The sequence below is a fragment of the Pogona vitticeps genome, chromosome 6 (genome assembly GCF_051106095.1).
Source record: "Pogona vitticeps strain Pit_001003342236 chromosome 6, PviZW2.1, whole genome shotgun sequence".
NCBI lineage: Eukaryota > Metazoa > Chordata > Lepidosauria > Squamata > Agamidae > Pogona > Pogona vitticeps.
Window position 1 is genome coordinate 98,357,529 of NC_135788.1, and position 18,820 is coordinate 98,376,348.

Genomic DNA, 18,820 nt, shown 5'->3' on the forward strand with positions numbered 1-18,820 from the left:
TTCATTTTAAATTAGCTTTTAGAATGGTTTTTAATCTGTCTTCAAAGAATATTGACTGTGCATTGCTTTGGGGGCCTTGCCAGAGAGAAAAGCCATTATTAATTACTTTTAACAGCAAATACAGTTACCTTCTGGTGCTTGGAGGGCTGTTGTGTCTGCCACCATCAGGAAAGCCCCCACTGATGGACGGGGGAGGGGGGAGGACTTACTGATGGATAGTGGGGAGTTGTCCATGGAAAATGCATTTTCCCACAGTCCACCTTAACCTAGAACCTCTGGGACATTATTTTACATGCAAGGCCTAAGAGAATAGCTGATGCTGACCATGGATTTTTACACAGTCAATGTAGTTTAGTATTGAGTGGTGTTGGTGGGGAGACACCTGGCTGCAGCAGGAAATGATTTATAAGGTCGTTGTCCCAATCCAATTGCAATGAGCAGCAGAAGGCTGCACAGATGCTCCAGCATCCACAGAGACACACAGTGGCCAGTAGCCAGCGATGGGAAAGCTGCTGCATTGCAATCTATACAAGTATCCCTTTCAGTCAACCTTTCCCATCCCTGATGCTCTTCAAATATACTGGATGAGAGTGGGCATGCTGCCTGGGGACAATGGGAATTGTAGTTCAACTTATGTGGACAGCATCAGGCTAGGAAATGCAGCTTGGTATTCTTCTGGTGTTCAGCCATTCTTAGATTCAGCCTCTTGCACATTCACATAAACACATGTATGCATAGCCTCGGGGGGATGTGGTGGCGCTGTGGGTTAAACCGCAGAAGCCTCTGTGCTGCAGGGTCAGAAGACCAACAGTCGTAAGATCGAATCCATGTGATGGAGTGAGCTCCCATCACTTGTCCCAGCTCCTGCCAACCTAGCACTTCGAAAGCATACAAATACAAGTAGATAAATAGATACCAACTCGGTGGGAAGGTAACAGCATTCCGTATCTAGTCGCGCTGGCCATGTGACCACAGAAACTGTCTTCGGACAAACGCTGGCTCTATGGCTTCGAAAGGGGGATGAGCACCGCACCCTAGAATCGGACACAACTGGACTAAATGTCAAGGGGAACCTTTACCTTTACCTATGCATAGCTTCACCAGACTGCTAAGTACATTGCTGTGATGCATCAGGATGCATGATTTGTGTGAATGTGAGAGGGAGAATCAAGAAGAAGTACTCACTCAAAACAAGCCTTTCTCTTCAAGAGATTTCATAGAAAAAGTAAACTTTGCCTATGAAACTGTTTGCCACAAGACACTGCAATGGCTATTCCAACATCAAGTATTAAGCAGTAAAGCACAGAAACAAGAGGCGAGGGGTGCAGCCATAAAGGATGGATATTGACAGCTTAGCCACTGGCAAACAGCAATTGTAGGTCTTTTGCTTGCCCATGGAATGCTGGCGATACAGTTTGGCTAACTGGCAGTTCTTAGGGAAGATGAAAGAGTCCTTATACATGGCAACAGTTCTAGCAATATTTGAATCCCATCCCGCCATCATAAAGAAGAGCAAATATATAAACAAATAAAGAGAAGGTCTTTTGCAAAGCTAATGATGCTTAGCTGCCCGTTCAAGATGAAGCCACTCTCAAATATTTTGCATTATAACAGAGAGAAGTTGCAACAATATATTTCACATAGGTATCCATGTATTTCCAGGGTACTGCAGCTGATCTGAAAGAGAAAAAGGAAACCAGGGGGTGGGTGTGGGTGGTGTAATAGCCCCTTTCAATCAAAAAATCCCAGGGCTTTGACCCTTTGAGTCCTGGCTCCACTACTTCACTGATGCCTGCAGGATGGATCAAGGAACCCGATGAACAGTGCTGTGAAGATTTTGTGCAACAAAAGGTAGCTCATAAATTGAGAACTATGTGGTGGTGGTGGGTGTTTGCTGATTGCTTATTAAAAAAAAACTGGCCTGCATCCTAAAATAGTACAGGGGAGGGGGAGGAAAAAAGCAGAGAAGTTGAGCCTCCAAAATTTCAAAATGTCAGAGCTTGACTGCCTTTCCATTGCTCTGATCACACGCAAAGCAGGGGACGAATTTGCTTCCATCTTCCCGAATCTGATGCTTGCCAGTTTGCTAATAAATAGATTCCCTCATTTCACTGGGAAAGGGAGAGGGAAAAAAGTCCTCCTCTAATTTAAATTTAATGAGCCTCAAATGCTGGAGCCTCCAATAACCTTTGCTCCAGCACATCCAGAGAACCAGCCACTTAGAACAAACACCCAAGTCAAATCTGCCACGCTTAGCTGTTAACAGCGAAAGGGAACAAGCACAGCTGCCTGTGCTGCAACCATCTGCCCAGCTGAACTGTACATAAAGGACGAGGAGGAACAGAAATCAGAAAAAACTGTGAGACAAAAGAGAACGATGCCTGCGAACAACAGCTTTCTTGTCTGTGCAGAAAAATAAAAATAATTACTTTGAACATAAAACGGGGATTAGCTTCTGTAAGAGCTGGTCATTCTTTCTGTCATCAGAGCCGAGATGTAGTTAGGATGAATGGCATTCTACCAACAAAATGTAGGATCTCAGGCAGAATCTAGTATCCCAAGGAGCTCAGCTGTCAATTAAGGAAAGAAGCAAGTTTCCAGTCCTCATGGCAGCATCCACAAGAATAAAAATGGGAATGTATCTGAGGATCTGAGCTCCATTGCTTTGACACATTGAGGAGAGGATGTGTTAAATTGTGCAGAATTAACAGACTATGTAATTAATTCTGGAGTTGTTCTGGCCTCATTCTGGAATTGCGGTATTAACCGGAGATGTTGGAGACACAACAAGGATAGGTGACTCCAATTGACCAGATGGCGGAATTTGAACGTCTTCTGGGGATGCAATAGTCATCGTAGGTTGATCTTGTACTGGAAGTTGTTGTAAAGATGATTCTTGAAGAAGGGTGTTAGCCGTTTTTTACACTTTTTTGACTTAGAAGTGCCTGATATAGAAGTAGATTTTGGTACCGATATTGACGCATCCAAATTTGGTGGTTTCAATTTTGATTTATGAATAGTCTTAGATTTAGCAGAGGAAGAAACTGTTAATAGTACTGGAGTTTGCATAGGAGATTGCACTCTATGAGGTGAGGCCATTTTCTGAGGTTTAACGGATTTTCCCCACAAAAAATATCTAAGTCCCTATTGCCTTAATTTCAGAGCCTGTTTTGTCAGGTTTTTACAAAACTGGCAAGATGAGGTTTGGTGGGCTTCCCCTAGACAGAAGAAGAGGCAGACGTTGTGGCCATCTGTGAGGGGAATTGAAGGGGTGCCATAAATGGTGGGAAGGTAGAAAAAGGGGGAAAGTGCAAATAATGTATTTATTTAGCAATATATGTTAATTAGAAGAGCCCGAATTAATTAAACAGTCATAATATTCTTTCATAGAAAAACAACAATGAATGCAGCAGCTCGACTGAAGAGAGACCTCATGCGGCGGTGGCAAAAAGGAACTGAGGTAAATGTGAGGGAGGGCGCACCTCATGGTCTAGGCGGGCAGTCCTTCACGAACGTAGCAAAAAAAGAGCAGCTTTGGAACATCCCAGAGACCTCTGCGCAAGCACACCATTAGTGTGCATTCACAGAGAGCACAAAGAAGAAAAAGTCTTTTCCAAACAAAGAGAATTAACAAATGACATTTTACCTGCCCAGTCCCATAGATTAGCATTAGTAAATAAATCACTTGAGGCTATCATTCTGCAGCCAAGTATCTGAGGAAAGCCTCACTGAATTCAATGGGATTTACATCTGAATTAGCCACATAAACAAGTGCACTGTGGAAGAAACCTGAAGTTCTCCTGGAGCGTCTGCTTTCCAAACTACATCAGCCCCAGCCAACAAGGTCAAAGGTCAGGGGTGATGGGAGCTATAGCCCAACAGTTCATAAGAGCTTTCCCAACCCTTCCATAAAGTGGCAGTTGATTCAACATCACGAGCCAATCTAAGCTTGCAAACGCTAATAAACACTTTATTTATTATTATTATTATTTTATTATTATTATTATTATTATTTATTTAATTTATATCCCGCCTATCTAGTCGTGGTGGACTACTTAATTGCCAGAAGAATTAGGCTGGTGCTCCAAAGGAAGTATAGAGATTTAGTGGTGGGTTGGGGTCCAGACACCAGAGTCTTCCATTTGTAATCCCTCATTTATTTCCCATCATTACTTCTGTCTTTTAATTCACCTCAGAAAATCTACCCAGGAGGAAAAGACAGAACAACTGCACCATGTACACTGACACAATGGCAGAGGAATTATCTGTCTAGAACTAGAAGGCTGTGTGGTCCCCAAGATTACACAAATGTAAAGAGTGAGTGATCCCTTTTATTGGACCACTAAAAATTAAACAAAATGCAAGCTATTGTGGATAAAATTCCACTTCTTCAGGCTTAACACAACCCCTCCATGGCGAGTGCAGAAAAATTGTAGACTGAAGTCCTGAAATCAATGATATATGTCTGTGAGAGGTAATGTATGTTCTCTTGAGGCTGCTGTCTTGAGCAGCTTTGTAGTCTGGTTGGAATTTTTACTCCCCTGCTCTTAAGGTCCCCCCCACACAAACACAGACATTGCCGTCTTTATTTATTTATAATGTTTTTACCCCGCCTTTCTACTTGAAAAAGACCCAAGGCAACTTACAACATTGAAAGATAGCATTTAAAGTTGAAAACAGTGAGTATACAATGGCGGTTAACATCAATAAAAGACAATATTTAAACCTAAGAACACTGAGCATAAAGAGGCAGCTTACATCATTAAAAGGCAATATTAAAGCAAAGAACAATAAGTACACAAATATTAAAAAGAAAAACAAATGTCTCTCTGAGAAATGCAAAACACAAGGATGAAAAACACAAGTAGTACCACGTTTCCTGTAAAATAAGACAGGGTCTTATATTAATTTTTGCTCCAAAAATCCATCAGGGCTTATTTTCAGGGGATGTTTTATTTTTTTCATGGACAACAATCTACATTTATTCAAATACAGTGATGTCATCGTCTGGTTGGTGCACAATGGTGGACGGTGGGATTTCACTTAACTGGGGTTTATTTCGGGGATAGGGCTTATATTACGAGCATCCTGAAAAATCATACTAGGGCTTATTTTCAGGGAAACAGGGTACTAAAAATCCAGTCAAAGCAGTAATGCATAACAGTCCATCTAATCAGTGGTCTTAATCGACTAGATAAGTGGGATATAAAATAAATAAATAAATAAATAAATAAATAAATAAATAAATAAATAAATAAATAAATAAATAAATAAATAAATAAATAAATCACACACGGGGAGCTAGTTACTGAGGAAAGGCTTGCCTGAAGAGAAAGGTCTTGAAACATGGAGTTTGTTTTTGTTTATGAAAGCAAAGAGAAACAGCACAGAGACATAGCAGCCTCAAGTCTAGCACAACTTAATTTGGTTTATGCATCAGGTACCACCACCGGCCACGTGGATTATTCACATCAGCCACAGGTGACTGCAACCTGAAGAGATATCTCCTTGTGCTCACCAGGAAAAAAATGCATTTGATAATTAGGTGCAATTGACTGAATCTACCATGAAATAAAAATTATAACCCCTAATGTCTGCTAGACTAGAGGCTGCTGGTGGTGAGGAATGATGGGAGTAGCAATCTATCAGCATCACTGATGTTGCTAGTCCCAACTGGAGTAGATACATTCAATCAATGGGACACTAGTGTTACTTAATCCAACCCTATTGATTGATTCAAAGGGTCTACTTAGTCAGCTGGTGTCTCAGTGTCCTACTCAAGGGGTTTAGTTCTAGAAACTTAAGACTGATACTTTAAAATGCCAGTGTTTCCTACACATGTACAGATTTTAAAACTCAGCTCAAAAAAGCAAGTAGCAGGAATTGGGGCTTTCTCTTTTTTTGGTGAATATAGAGAGTTTCACATCCCAAAATTAGTATACCTCCAGTGTCAAGATACTGGAACAAACATGGCATAGTTCTCCATCATATCTTGCATGTGAGCTATGAAGACTAGCTGGTAGGACCAGCCCTACCCTTAGGCAGGGTGAGGCAGCCACCTCAAGTGGCAAAAGCTGAGAAGGAAGTACCAAAGGCAGCCCCTAAACTTTGCTTTTGTGTTGTTAAGCACTATTCCGCCTTGGAGTAGCGCCACATAACCTGGCCTGTGCAGACCTTGTTATCCTGACAAGTGCTGGAAGTTGCTCCATACATCAAACAGCCATTGTGCCATTTATTTCAGACAGCAAAGTATCTTGGGTCGGTCCTGTCATCTGGTGTTCATCCCCAGTGTCAGTGCTGTAATATATTAAGCAGGAAAACAACAAGAACAACGTTTGGGTGAATTACTTGCTGAATAAAAAGCTGTTGCCAAAGCGATATGTCACATTGCAGGGAAGAAAGGAACCAAAACAATCCGCCTCCACATCTGGGAGTGTTGCTGTGCCAAAGCCAAGGAAGGGCAGGCTGTTGATGATGCTGGGTGTACCGCTGCATGCCTTGAAGCTGACAAGACCATATCCCTTCACAGAAGGTGGAAAGAGTGAGCCACCTCTTCTCAGCCTTCCACTGTGGTTTCCAAAACTGACCTTGCTTACTTACCCAGAGTGATGCTAATACTCTTCATTTTATCCTAGACAAAGAGATTTCCATTTTTTGTACTTGTCCTTGGGGGCTCCTGTAGTATGTTAATAGAAGGACCAAGATATTTGGTGGGGTTTTGCAACAAAAGAACACAACCTGTGTGTGTGGGTGTGTGTGTGTGTGTGTGTGTGTGTGTGTGTGTGTGTGTGCGTGCGTGCGTGCATGTGTGCACGCGTGCGTGTGTGCGCTCGTGTGTGTGTGTGCAAACTGAGGAAAACTTCAAAATAACATTTTGAGGCAAATATGGTAAATTACACAAAAGGGCAATGGCTGCTGCTTTGTTGCAAGGGTTGCTTGCATCTATTTAAAGCAATCAGTCAGGCATTCTGTGCTTTCTTGCTGGGTGCAACCCTACTTTGTCTCTCAGATGTAAAGGATTTTAAATGTGACAATGAAAATTACAGAGCCCTTGGTGCAAGAGAAGTAGCTTAATACTGCTATTGCTTGGAGGCAAGGGGTCTCCTGGGGTTTAGCAAAACCTCTTGGAGATGTTCCATCTTGTTGAGACAGCCTGAACCATCAAAAATGAAGACTTTATCAAGTATTCTTTACCTCCCCAGGGTTGCTAGTATGGAAGTTGGCTTACCTGGTTGTATTGGACATGATTGTTCAGTGTTGCTGGTGCCCACTAATTTTAGTTATTTATTTTGCCATAACCAAGATATCAGGGCTTTCTCCCTAAAGAATGAACTCTTTAACACCTCTGAACAATAAACAAGCAAGGAAATTGGAGAATCGGATTCCAAATCTGAAATACTTCATCCATTAATTGAGAATTTACAAGCAAGCTTATATTTCTCTGTTGACTGTTCCTCCAGTCTCCTGTTCTTTTCTCCCTTCAGGTCAACTCAGTAATTGATGGTTGGTGGTCTGAGTAGCAGGGCCAAAGGGGGCCTTGTCCTAGCACTGCAGAGTGAGGCCTCTCCCCTGCTTCTGCTGCCATATCGAGAAGTAAACACAGCGAAACAGATCAAAGAAAGGTTCAATCCCAGAAGACTGTAATACAAGAAACAATGGCTCTAAGCACATGGCTTTTGCTTCTGCTCCTGTGAGTCGACAGATCATAGACAACCTTTCATGCTGGAGCCAGAACTACGGATGTGCATATCAGGGGGCAGGGGGTGACCTTCAGCATCTTGGACATCCTCTGTAAATTTTGGAGTAAAACCTGAAGCATTAAACCCTATGGCATACAACCTCCAGTGAGGGACAGCAAAACCAGTGGCTGGTATGAGAAGTAAAAAAATATACAGAGAGCAGTTTGTTTCTTTTTCTTGATCTCAATACTGGAACTTGGGATCCTCTGAGATAACTTGAACGGTAGGGAGTTTGGGGCAGATAAAAGAAAGCCTTTCTTCACAAATGCACAGTGAAATGTGCCATTTGCTATCACAAGATGTAGTTGTGATGGCCCTGGACTGACAGGTGTTTGAAAGTTGATGACAGAAACACATGGAAATTGTGCCACTAGTGGGGATGGCTGTGCACTACTACCAGTATTAGAAACAATGTGATTTTGGGGACTACCTGTGGGGAACACGAAGAAATGAGGGTGCTTCATGGTGGTTCCAATGTTGTGGAACCAGGTCCTGGTGGAGGTACTCCTGTCCTTCTCCCTGCTAATGTTCAGAAGACAACTTGAAACTTAAATAAATAAATGATGAATGGATTGATTGATTTACCATTTCTTTGTGGGCTTCCTAGAAGCATCTGTTTGGCCCACTGTGAAAACCAAATGCTGGGCTACGTAGTCCTTCAGTCTGAGCCAGCAGGGCTTTGCTTGTGATCTTAAATCCACAAGAAAAGAAAGTTCACACTGAACCATTCCCGCTCCCCTCAGCTGCATTGCAGCCCTGGGCCAGAAACCTTACAGAACAGTGGTGGGGGCCAGGGTGTCAGGATTCTGCCATGTGCCTCGCGCTGCCTGTCACGTAGCCAGTAAGAAACTGTAATAGCCTGTGTAAGGTGTATGTGCGTGCTGTCACTTGGCAGATTATCCCCGATGCCCTATTGGTGCGTTATGTTATGTAACGAGTTAACTCAATAAAAGGAGGTGCTGGGTGTAGTCGGAGATACAGTATATTTTTCCTCTGCTAATTACCCCGAGCATGCTTTGTACTTAAAAATTTGACTGCAGTCTCTTAACTTCCTTCAAAGATCTCTCCCTTCATTTACCTTTGCGGGAGCTGGACTCCGACAAGTGGTGCCACGTGTGAGGCCTACTTCTGTGTGTGAGGCCTACTTCTACATGTGAGGCCTGCTTCTTTCTTGTGGGGCCTATTACTACGCGTGAGGCGTCCAGTGGACTCACTGTGTGTGACGCATTTCCATCGACCCACCCACGCCCAGCAAGGATTATTGGCCCGCCATTCATCTTCGGATCCCGGGTGAGTGTCCTTGGTCAAGTTAGAACACAACAGACATGGGCTCAAGATGCAACAGACCTCCATTTTCTTTTAACAAGAAATGGGCACACTGTTACGAAAAATGAGGTAGAAGATTTGGTTTCGGCCATTGACGATGTGTGTCCATGGGTACCAGAGACTGGCACAATAAAACAGGGAGGAAGAGGGGGCGGTATTCCCACAGGGCTGCTCGGCTGGTAACACCATGTCCTGAAGATGTAACTGCAGCCCTCCTTGTGGGCAGGCAGGGGCTCCATTTCCCACATGGTGCATTTTTCTCAGATCACCCATCTGCTCTGCTACCAGCCTCGCCATCTCCAGGGACCAAAGAGGAGAGGGAAGAAACAACAGGTACAGAAACATGGAGCGTCTCCTCCTTGCCTCCATATGCCCTGTCATTTTAACCGTGCTAAAAAAGAAACAGACTTTGCTTGTTTATTTAACACAGCCTTCCTCAACCTGTGGCCTTTCAAAGGAGTTATCCAGGGACCATGAGAGTTGCAATTTAACCCATTAGGAAAAAGCCTGATTTAACCTTCATCAGCAGCTGGGGGAAGACATTCCAGAAATATGTGCTTTCACATATGAAGAGCAAGAAGTTAGGAAGTAGTGCCCCAATATAGAGGAACTGGGAAAGTTTACCACAAAATGTGATGAACTTTGGTGGGGTCTTCTAGATGTTGTCAGACTGCAAATCCCATCATCCCCACCACCACTGGCTGAGCTCAGTACAGCTGATGGAAATTCGCAGTCCAACAACATTCAGAGAGTCATCATGTGTTTCCTAAACATGCTTTATAACTTAGCTCTCCTTGTTAAACCAACATGCTCCACTGGAATCAATGGGAGAATCCCAATTTTTCTCTTAAAGAAACCTGAAAACCTTTTATTAAATTAAGATTCAGGACGCAGTCTATATTGATTCTGCAACTAAAGTGCAATACTGGTGTTTCATAAGGGACCAATTATGTGATTTTTCATTTTAAAAGGAAGGCACCCTGAGCAGGTTTTACTCTACATTCTTTGAATTGACGACACAGTTTCCACCAGTATGATTGCACCTGCTTGGGCAACCTGCCAAAGGGAGCAAATTTCCAGAATAATATTCCATCAATGCTTCATCACATGCTCTTCTTTCTCCTAGTTTTGATCTCAAAAGCCCAATGTTCTTAGGGGCCAACATGCTAGTGTGTCCTTTCAGACAATTAGGATATAAAGTGTTCTTTGGAGGAACATAGAAAGTTGCCTTTCTGAACTTCCAGATAAAGCATTTGTTCTCCATAATGTACCTGATTAATGACTGACGTTGCTGCTAACTTTCCTGCCATCTACTGGATGCATGCCTCGTCTCAGTTTAAACAGTGACAAGGGATGGATCAGAAGGCATCTCCGCCCGAGTGCCACCCATTCTATCAGGACAGCGGGGAAGAAACCCTGAGGGAGAGAGGGGTACAGACAGAGCATTAGAGACAGAAAGGGGCCCTAGCCCTGGAAAGGAGGAAAGGGGAGTGACATCTGAAGTGCCAGAAGACGTGGTAAAGGAAGTAACAGGACAGTTGGAAAGGGCAGGAGCAGAAAAGGAAGAGATTGGCCCATGAGAAGAGGTAGGGAAAGAGAAGCGGGAGAAGAAGGTATGTAAGGAGAGGGCCTCAGGGGAAAAGATAGTGGGGGGTGGAAGGTGCAAAGGAGAGGAAGAAAGGAAAGGCACTCTCCTCTTGTTTAGGAGTGGATCTGGGTCAAAGAACCGTAGACCCGCTCATGGGAAAGATTGATGCCCCCCCACTGCCCCAGAAGAGACTGATAGGTGAAGGAGAGGAATCTTGATGCAAAAACCCTTCTACTGGAGAGAGGGAAAGAGCCCAGGAGTGGGGTAAAAATAGCCACAAAGAAAGGGCTAAAGTAGAGAGAGAAGAGAAAGGGCAAGATGGCTAGCGGTGCATGGAATGGAGCTGCTGGCAACCCAGGAATCCCCGAAGGTGGGTGACGACCTGTTGGGAGGCAGAATACAGCCCAAGGAACAGATGCCCTTGTTGCCATTATCAACAGGGCCAGCATTGGTGGATGCTGACCCCGTGCACATTTGTGGACAGTAGGAGTACACTTTCAATAACACGTTTGTACCTCTAGAGAAGAAGCCCTTCTGTACCCCATTAGGTAGAGACGAGCTGTTAAACATCAGTGTTGAAATAAACGGATGTTTGAAGGTCGAAAGAGAGTTTTTAATTGATTTGTTTGCACCAGAAGAGAACATAGATCTGCCTGAAATGAAGGATGAACCCTCACACAAAATGTGTGACTTTCCTGGGGCTTTTGGCCCTTCTTGAGACATAGATTCTTTTTTATTTTGGTTTGTTCCCTGGAAGAGAGTTTAACATTATGATGCTTCTTAAGACGTTGGTCACCTCTGTACTGAAGAGTTTCTTGGTCAGAAAGTTTTAATTCATTTCAGATTGGAAAGAAACAAATAAAAACTCTAGAAAAGAAGTTCTAGCAGGAATCTTTTACATTATTGTTAAAGTTAGGTCTCTGGCTGCAGAACGAGCCGTTGGGAGACCGGTTCCCCATTGTGTGTGCTAGCAGAAGAGCCAGCCTGTGTCTTATGTCACAGCAGCCCCCAGAAGAAAAGGATGGCAAACCACTTCTAAGAATTTTACTTAGAAAACCCTGAAAAGGATCACCGTCGGTCAGAACTGACTTGACGGCACACTGTTATTATCAAGAGTCACTGAAGAGAGGATGTTTCCTGGGAAGTGACTTTTAAAAATGAAGTTTGAACTTGAAAGCCAGTAAGTCCTGCACCACTTTGAAGGGAACAAGAACCAAACCTGGCCAAAGGGGGACAGAGATTTCTGCCCTCTCTCAACTCTCTCACAAGCCCTAAAATCCTCACACCTCCAGACGGTGGTGTCTACTAGGTATATAAGGCTGAGAGTATCTAGGAGAGAGAGAGAGAGTTCAAAAGAGTAACTTTCCCAACTTCAGTTTATGTTGACTGAAATCCTGTGGCTTAGCATCGTAAGTCACGTGAGAGTAGGGCCATTGAATTAGTGAGGATTTGGTGAGTCGACTCCCCCATAGGTTCCATTGATTAAAACGGTTCTGCTGTAGTCCTATCATAAGTCACAATTAGAGTAGGTTCATTTGAATCAATGGAATTTACAGATGAGAGACTCACCAAATCCCCACTAATTCAATGGGCATACTCTAATGTGACCACATTAAGTAACAGGATTTCAACTGCTGAGTGAGGCTACTGTTTGTATTATCTACCCTAACAGCAGCTTTCAGTGGTCTCACACAAAGCCTGCCTCAGCTCCCTCTGAAAACGTCAGAGAAAGAATAGGGGACCTTTTGCATGCATAATAAAGCCTGATCCCAACCCTATTCCAGCTTAGTGCTTAGGTTAGGCATCCTTCAGTCTCCAGAGACCATGGTATCGTGCTCTGCATGGAGAACTTGGAACAGCATCTAGTGTGGCTGAGACAGCTTAGTGCATAGTTATAAAAAAGTTCTATGCAGTTTGTGGCTATTCCCTAAACAACCTCTCCATCCAACAGTGGTTTAGGCTCAGACCTTGGGAGTTTGTTTCCCCATTTTGCCTCCCTGACAGAGGCTGGACTCGATGATATATAGGGTCTCTTCCAGCATTAAGATTATTATTCAGAAACACCAGGCACAGTCAATCAAAATTATAAAAACATTGACAGGTATTATATAACAGATACAAGTTTTAACCAAAAACCTAAGTATCTGTTAAATATCGATGTAGTATATATGCTGTTCCTAATATTGCTGGCTTTTGTAACTCTGATAATGTTATTTCTGAAATCTGCAACTGCTTATAATACGGCGTGAAACTTATTGAGATGATGATGATGACATTCATGTTTCTGTGAATAGTAATTCTTAGATTTTTTTTTTAATGGAGAAGTATTCAGACATTAGAACTGTAAGGATTTTCAGGGTCTGAGGTCCAGGCTATCGCACCTGGGGAGAGGGAAAACCCAGCAACTCCTTTCAACAGCAGCTCCAGGGATCCTTTCTTCTTCAACTTCTTCCTGAACTGGAAAGAGGTATAAATCCATATATAAATCCATATAAGTGAGGGCTATACTAGATCCATTGTGAAAGACCTGTGAACTGCTTCTCAATTTACTTTTTCAAACAGTTGATTATTAATATTGAGCTTGGTTTGTGTGCGTGAATTTGACTGGGGAGAAAGAGTTTACCTAAACACTTCTCCAAACAGAATAATGCTAAACTTGTAAGAAAAGAAAAGAAAAAGTCTGCTGCGCACAATGATTATAATTTCAGGTTTATCAAGCACTAGATAAGAAAGAGGATGGGGGAGGCAATTGTTTTGATTAAAAACATTATCTGAATTTTTTAAGCTGCTGCCTGCATCAGAAAATCCCTCCAATAAATCAGATTAAGTGCTAGATAGTCAAATGCAAGGAGATTCTTTATTGGCATAAGACATAAGACATAGAAATCACATATTGAGAAATAAGATTAAAAGTACATTGAAATCAGCCTTCACCAACCAAGAGCCCTACAAATATGTTGAGACTATACAGAATGATGGAAGCTGTAGTGCACACATATGGAGACTGCCAATTTGTGGAAATTCTTCTGATATTGCTCTATGCCTTTCCCCCAATCAATACCAGCTTCTCCAAGCTGCTTCCACATTTCTGGGGAAAGATAAGGAGGGAGATATAGAGCATCATCTTGGTGGGAATCTCATCCAGTAGCAACGAGTTCCTACTGCTTCCTACTTCGATGAATGGGAGAGAGAATCCTGTCTCTTACTGAGGATGACAAAATCAAAGCCTTAAATGCTGAAACCTCAACAGCTCTCATGAAACAATGAAGACTTTCTATTTCTACAGCACTTTCAAGCATACCAAGTCCTTTGCCTGAATGATCTGATCATTGCAACAACCCTTTAAGATACGCTAGTATTATTATTCCCTAGACTTGATGACATCATTATCATCATTAATATTCTGCAGTAGTGGGAGGAGAATAAAATTAAAGGAGAGCATCTCACTAAATACCACCTTGTGTGAATTTATGGCAGAGTGGAGACTAAAATCAAGGATTCCCAGGTATAGATAGCCCAAATGGGAAGCTGATATCCACTCCAGGTACTGTACATGACCATCTCTCTCTCTCTCTTTCTTTCTCTCTCTCTCTTTCAATTTGCAAACCACTGGACATGTGAAAAACTCCAGCTGTGACAATAAGACCTTCTCCCCACTTAAGGACATTTTTATGAACAAATACACATATGAAGAGCCTTGCTGTGTCCAATCAAGGGCTGATCCAGGCTAGCATTGAGTCCCTACGGGGGCCAAGCAGAATCCCATGAACAGAACATGAATGAATTAGCACCATACAGCTCATGCCCCCCAACAACTGGTACTGAATAGCACACCGTCTCTGGCCTTAGCAGAAACATCTCATTCCCGGGACTTCTGTACCTATTGAGAGTATTGTCCTCCATGAATTTGTCTAACATGCTTTCACGGCCATCCAAGTTGGCAGCCATCTCTTCCTCATGGGCCAGTGAATTCCAGTTTAACTTTTCTTTTATCTGACCTGACATTCACTTTAAATGATTGACGTAAGTTATAGTATTGTGACAGAAATCATCTCCCTCTCTACCCAGTGCATCATTATCCACTTCTGCAGTATCTCTTTATTTGTCTTCTTTCCTCAGCAAAACAGCCTCAAGGGTCATAACCCTTCCTCATAAAGGAGTTGCTTTAGCCGTATGATCGTCGGCATGTCTTTTTCTCTACTCTTTTCTGGGTGCAGGGACTAGGCATGGGACTTTCAGAGTATTTGGACTGTAACCACCAGCCAGAATTCTTGGGAGCTGCACCCAAGAAGCCTGAATCCACGGAGAAGTCATTCAGCACTCCCATGTGAGCCTTGCTAAGGTTTCAGGCTCATTATTCGCCTCTGAAGAAGGAGGACATGACTAGGAATGGCGAAATTCAAAGGGTCCAGCAAGGGATTATGAGACTAGTAGTCTCTCAGTTTATTGGGATCAGGAAAAACTTCTTAACTGTTAGAGCAGTATGACAGTGGCACCAATTACCTAAGGAGGTGGTGAGCACTTCAATGCTGCAGGCATTCAAGAGAAACCTCAACAACCATCTGACATCTGTTTGCGTTGAGCCGCAGGTCAGACTTGGCAGCCTTATAGGCCCCTTGCAACTCAATTATTCTATGATTCTATAAAGGTTGCTCTTAAAAAAAGCTTACCAGTCCCACAAACCCCTGTGGTGCCCCTGGAGTTTAGCTTTTCCCTTCTTATTCAGAGGCAATTTGTCTCTTGTAAGTCTTATCAAGAATCATGTGTGAGTGCTGAAAAACTCCTTGGTAGACTTCAATTTCCTGGTTGCAGCTTCCAGAATCCCAGCTGGGGAGATTGCTGGTGAATTCTGGAGGCTGCAATGGAAGAAATCCAAAAGTCTGTGCCTAGGGGTGTTTGGACCTGTACATAGCGTTCCATGTCTGGTTACTTGTTAGCTACTTAACCCATTACTTAGACCAACCTTGGATCAGCAGAAGCCTTCAGCATTAGCTGTACTGACCAGGATTTCTGGGAGTTGCAGTCCAAGAACATCTGGGGACTCAAAGTTGGGAACCACTGCGACTTAGAGCAAGGCTAAGGAACCTCTTTCAGCTCAAATCTAGAGATGGTTTAGAGCAGTGGTCCCTAACTTTTTTTAAACAGCGGACCAGTTGGGGGGGCAGGGGGCGGTGTCCATGCACGGTGGGCAGAGCACCTGTATATGTGGGGATGGGGCACCCATACAAACTCGTGTGGATGGGGCACTCGTGCACACGTGGGGGTGGGAGAGGGCACCCATGTGTGCATGTGCGGGTGGGCAGGGCACACATACACGCGCATGGGGTGGGTGGGGCTTCCATGCATGCATGCGTTGGTGGGGCACCCGTACACACACACACAAGTGGGTGGGGCACCCATGTTTGCATGGGGTTGTGTGCATGTTTGTGTGCTTGGGGGCGGCGTACATGTGGAGGGGCAGGAGATCTGTCTCCAAGGCCCGGTCCTGCCAAGGCTATGGCCCAGTACTGGGCTGCAGACTGGGGGTTGGGGACCCCGGGTTTAGAGGATCTGGATTCCAGAAGCAGCTGGGATGAAAGGCTGGAAACCTTTTTTTTAAATTACATTTCAGCTTGAAGTTTTTATTTTCAGAAATGTTGCTCATCCCCCCCCCCTAATGTTCATCAATAGATTAATCTCTAGAATTTGGTGTCCTGCAGCAAGGCCCTGGTTATTCCCCTTTCCTTGGAGCCCCCGCCCGTAAGAAAGGTGTTCTCACTTTTCAGAAAGTGTGTGTGTGTGTGTGTGTGTGTGTGTGTGTAGGTGTGTGTGTAGGGGGGGTCACCAGATGATGGAACGATGGCAAAGGGAATGTAGCTGGAAGGGCCTATTGGGATCTCAGGAGAGCTAAATGGAGATCAAGGGTCTGAAGTTCCCTGCCTTTAGAGATTATCCTCTTCTCCCAGCGGCTCACAGAATAAAAGTACAATAGAACAAATACAGTAAAAATCAGTTTAGATTAGATGTGAGAGCAATCTCAGTAAGAGATCAAATTCTCAGCACAACACAGAGGAGAAAGCGTTGGAAGGCAAGACTAAGGATTCTCTCCATGGGCATAAGCAAGAGTTTATTTTAAGCCTTCTTACCTATCACTGTTTTTGTCTGTTTGTTAAATCATTTCAGCAGCTTCGGGGATCCATTCTTTGGCACATTCTCATTGGCTGAATGCTCTGCTTATCCCTTCTGCAGTCAAGCCTTCTGCTCCCAGCCTCCATTATGGTAAACTCGGTATCTTAATTAAAGGACTCGGCTGGCTTGCTCAACTCAGACAGATGGAGTCTTAATTTAATTAGTATATTTTAATTACCTATGATAATAAGACATCCACCTGTGTCCAGTCTCCCACCACCACCTTCCTTAAAATTGTCTGACAGGGAGAGCATAGCCTTGTCAGCAGTAAGCTGCAAAACTGTTGTTGATTTGCAGTTTTATCTTCCAAACAGACAAGTTTCTGCCCCAAGGAACATACACAAGCTCAGTTCTCAGCCAAAGGGGAAAAACATGTGAAGAAACCTGGGATGTGCATATAAGCACAACCTAGATTAGTATCCTGTTGGACTGTGGCACAAATATGATTGCTCTATCTACCTAGTATCGTTGCATGGCAGAATACTGCTGTGTGGTACTTCAATCTTTAAGACAGGTGTTGTCATGGGTCATTAATGGCCGGGCATTAACAGTGGTCTTTCTTGTGTGTGTGGTCCTGAACTTTCTGGAGAGGGATGAAAGGGCAGCATGATAAACAGGAGACAGATTATATCGATGGCCTCCACCCCTGTTGACTGAGGGATTTTCTATATGCACATGTATGGCCTCCCTGATCTCTCTTTCAAACCACCTATCATCTCTGGTCCAAAAATGAGTTGTTTTTGTTAAACATTGGTGATTAACTCTGAACATCGGAAAGGGAGGAAAATATGAGTTGTTGAAGTCTGCTTGAAAAATAAAACATAGCTTCAAATTTTTAAAAGAAGTAGGAACCCATCTAGAAAAACAATCAAGATCTCCTCTGATATCTAGTTGTCATAACAGAGAAGAAAAACAAATCTCAAATCTGTCAATTAAAAGCCCAATGGACTGGAAACATTTCATTCAAGTTTTGCTCACCCCTCTTATCTCCAGAGGGGAAAGGGGGATGGCAGAGAAGAAGAAGAAAAGGAAGGAGAAATGGCAATCAGAGGAGAAGCAGGCAGCATTTCTCATGAGTCCAAATGCATCCAGAAAAACATTGTGTAGTTGATGACATATCTGCTGCACCCCATATAATATTCGCCACCATTTTACACATTTTAAGAAGAAATAAGGAAGACAAGCTATAGGAACAGCTGGAGCCAGAATGTGGGGGAAAGGATGCAGGAATATCTTACATCTAGTGTGCCTTGTTTCGTGATTGGTTGCTGAAATGTAAACACAGGGAAGTTTGATTGCTGAGGCAGGTATACCCCAAGAAATCCCACTGAGTGAAGAAAAATGGGTTAACTACGAGAATGCAAATGCCTTAATTTCTAGTTTGATGTTTAGAACATTTTCTAATATCTTAGTAAAAGAAACAAACTATAGAACCACTGGTCAATCTGTGGGCACCACCCTCCCCCCTCAAGACCCTAACAAGATTAATATGTGTGGTGTGGAAACTGAAGGCAGAGACGAGGAAACTGACAGAGATCACATGTTACAGCAAAAGCAAATTTTCTCCTCCGGGAAGTTATTCCTCCAGGCAACACAAATCTTTCTCTATGCTTGAGACATCCGACATGAAAACAAAGCCTGTGCTGTCTCCCTATTGACCAATTACCAAAAGAAAAAAGAAAAGCAAACTAATTTGCCAAATGCATACCGAGGCAAGCTTGTGTTAGAACAAACAAACACTATTTTCTTCCTAAGCGAACACTGCTTCTGGATACAGAATCAGCAGCTGGTCCAGTAAGGCCCTGAGACTTTTCCTAAGAGCCAGAAAGACAAATTGTAGTGGAAAGAAGTGCTAGGGTGTATTTGGCATTTCTGTTAAGTAAGAGGACTGTGGAAGTGCAGCAATTCTGTTCCCAGTCTTCTCAGAACTGAATGTGGGGCATGATCTGTTTATGGGCCCTCCACACAGCTCATTCTCACCCTGCCCAAAGTAAGGGGA

The 18,820-nt window shown here is 43.3% G+C and overlaps 1 long non-coding RNA gene across 1 annotated transcript; it reads left to right on the forward strand.

Annotated features, from left to right (window-relative positions):
- Window positions 1-3,388: 3,388 nt before the first annotated feature.
- On the forward strand, window positions 3,389-8,707 carry LOC140708454 (uncharacterized). Its single transcript, XR_013537580.1, has 2 exons — window positions 3,389-3,460; window positions 7,485-8,707. It is a non-coding gene; the product is annotated as an uncharacterized LOC140708454 (long non-coding RNA).
- Window positions 8,708-18,820: the final 10,113 nt, after the last annotated feature.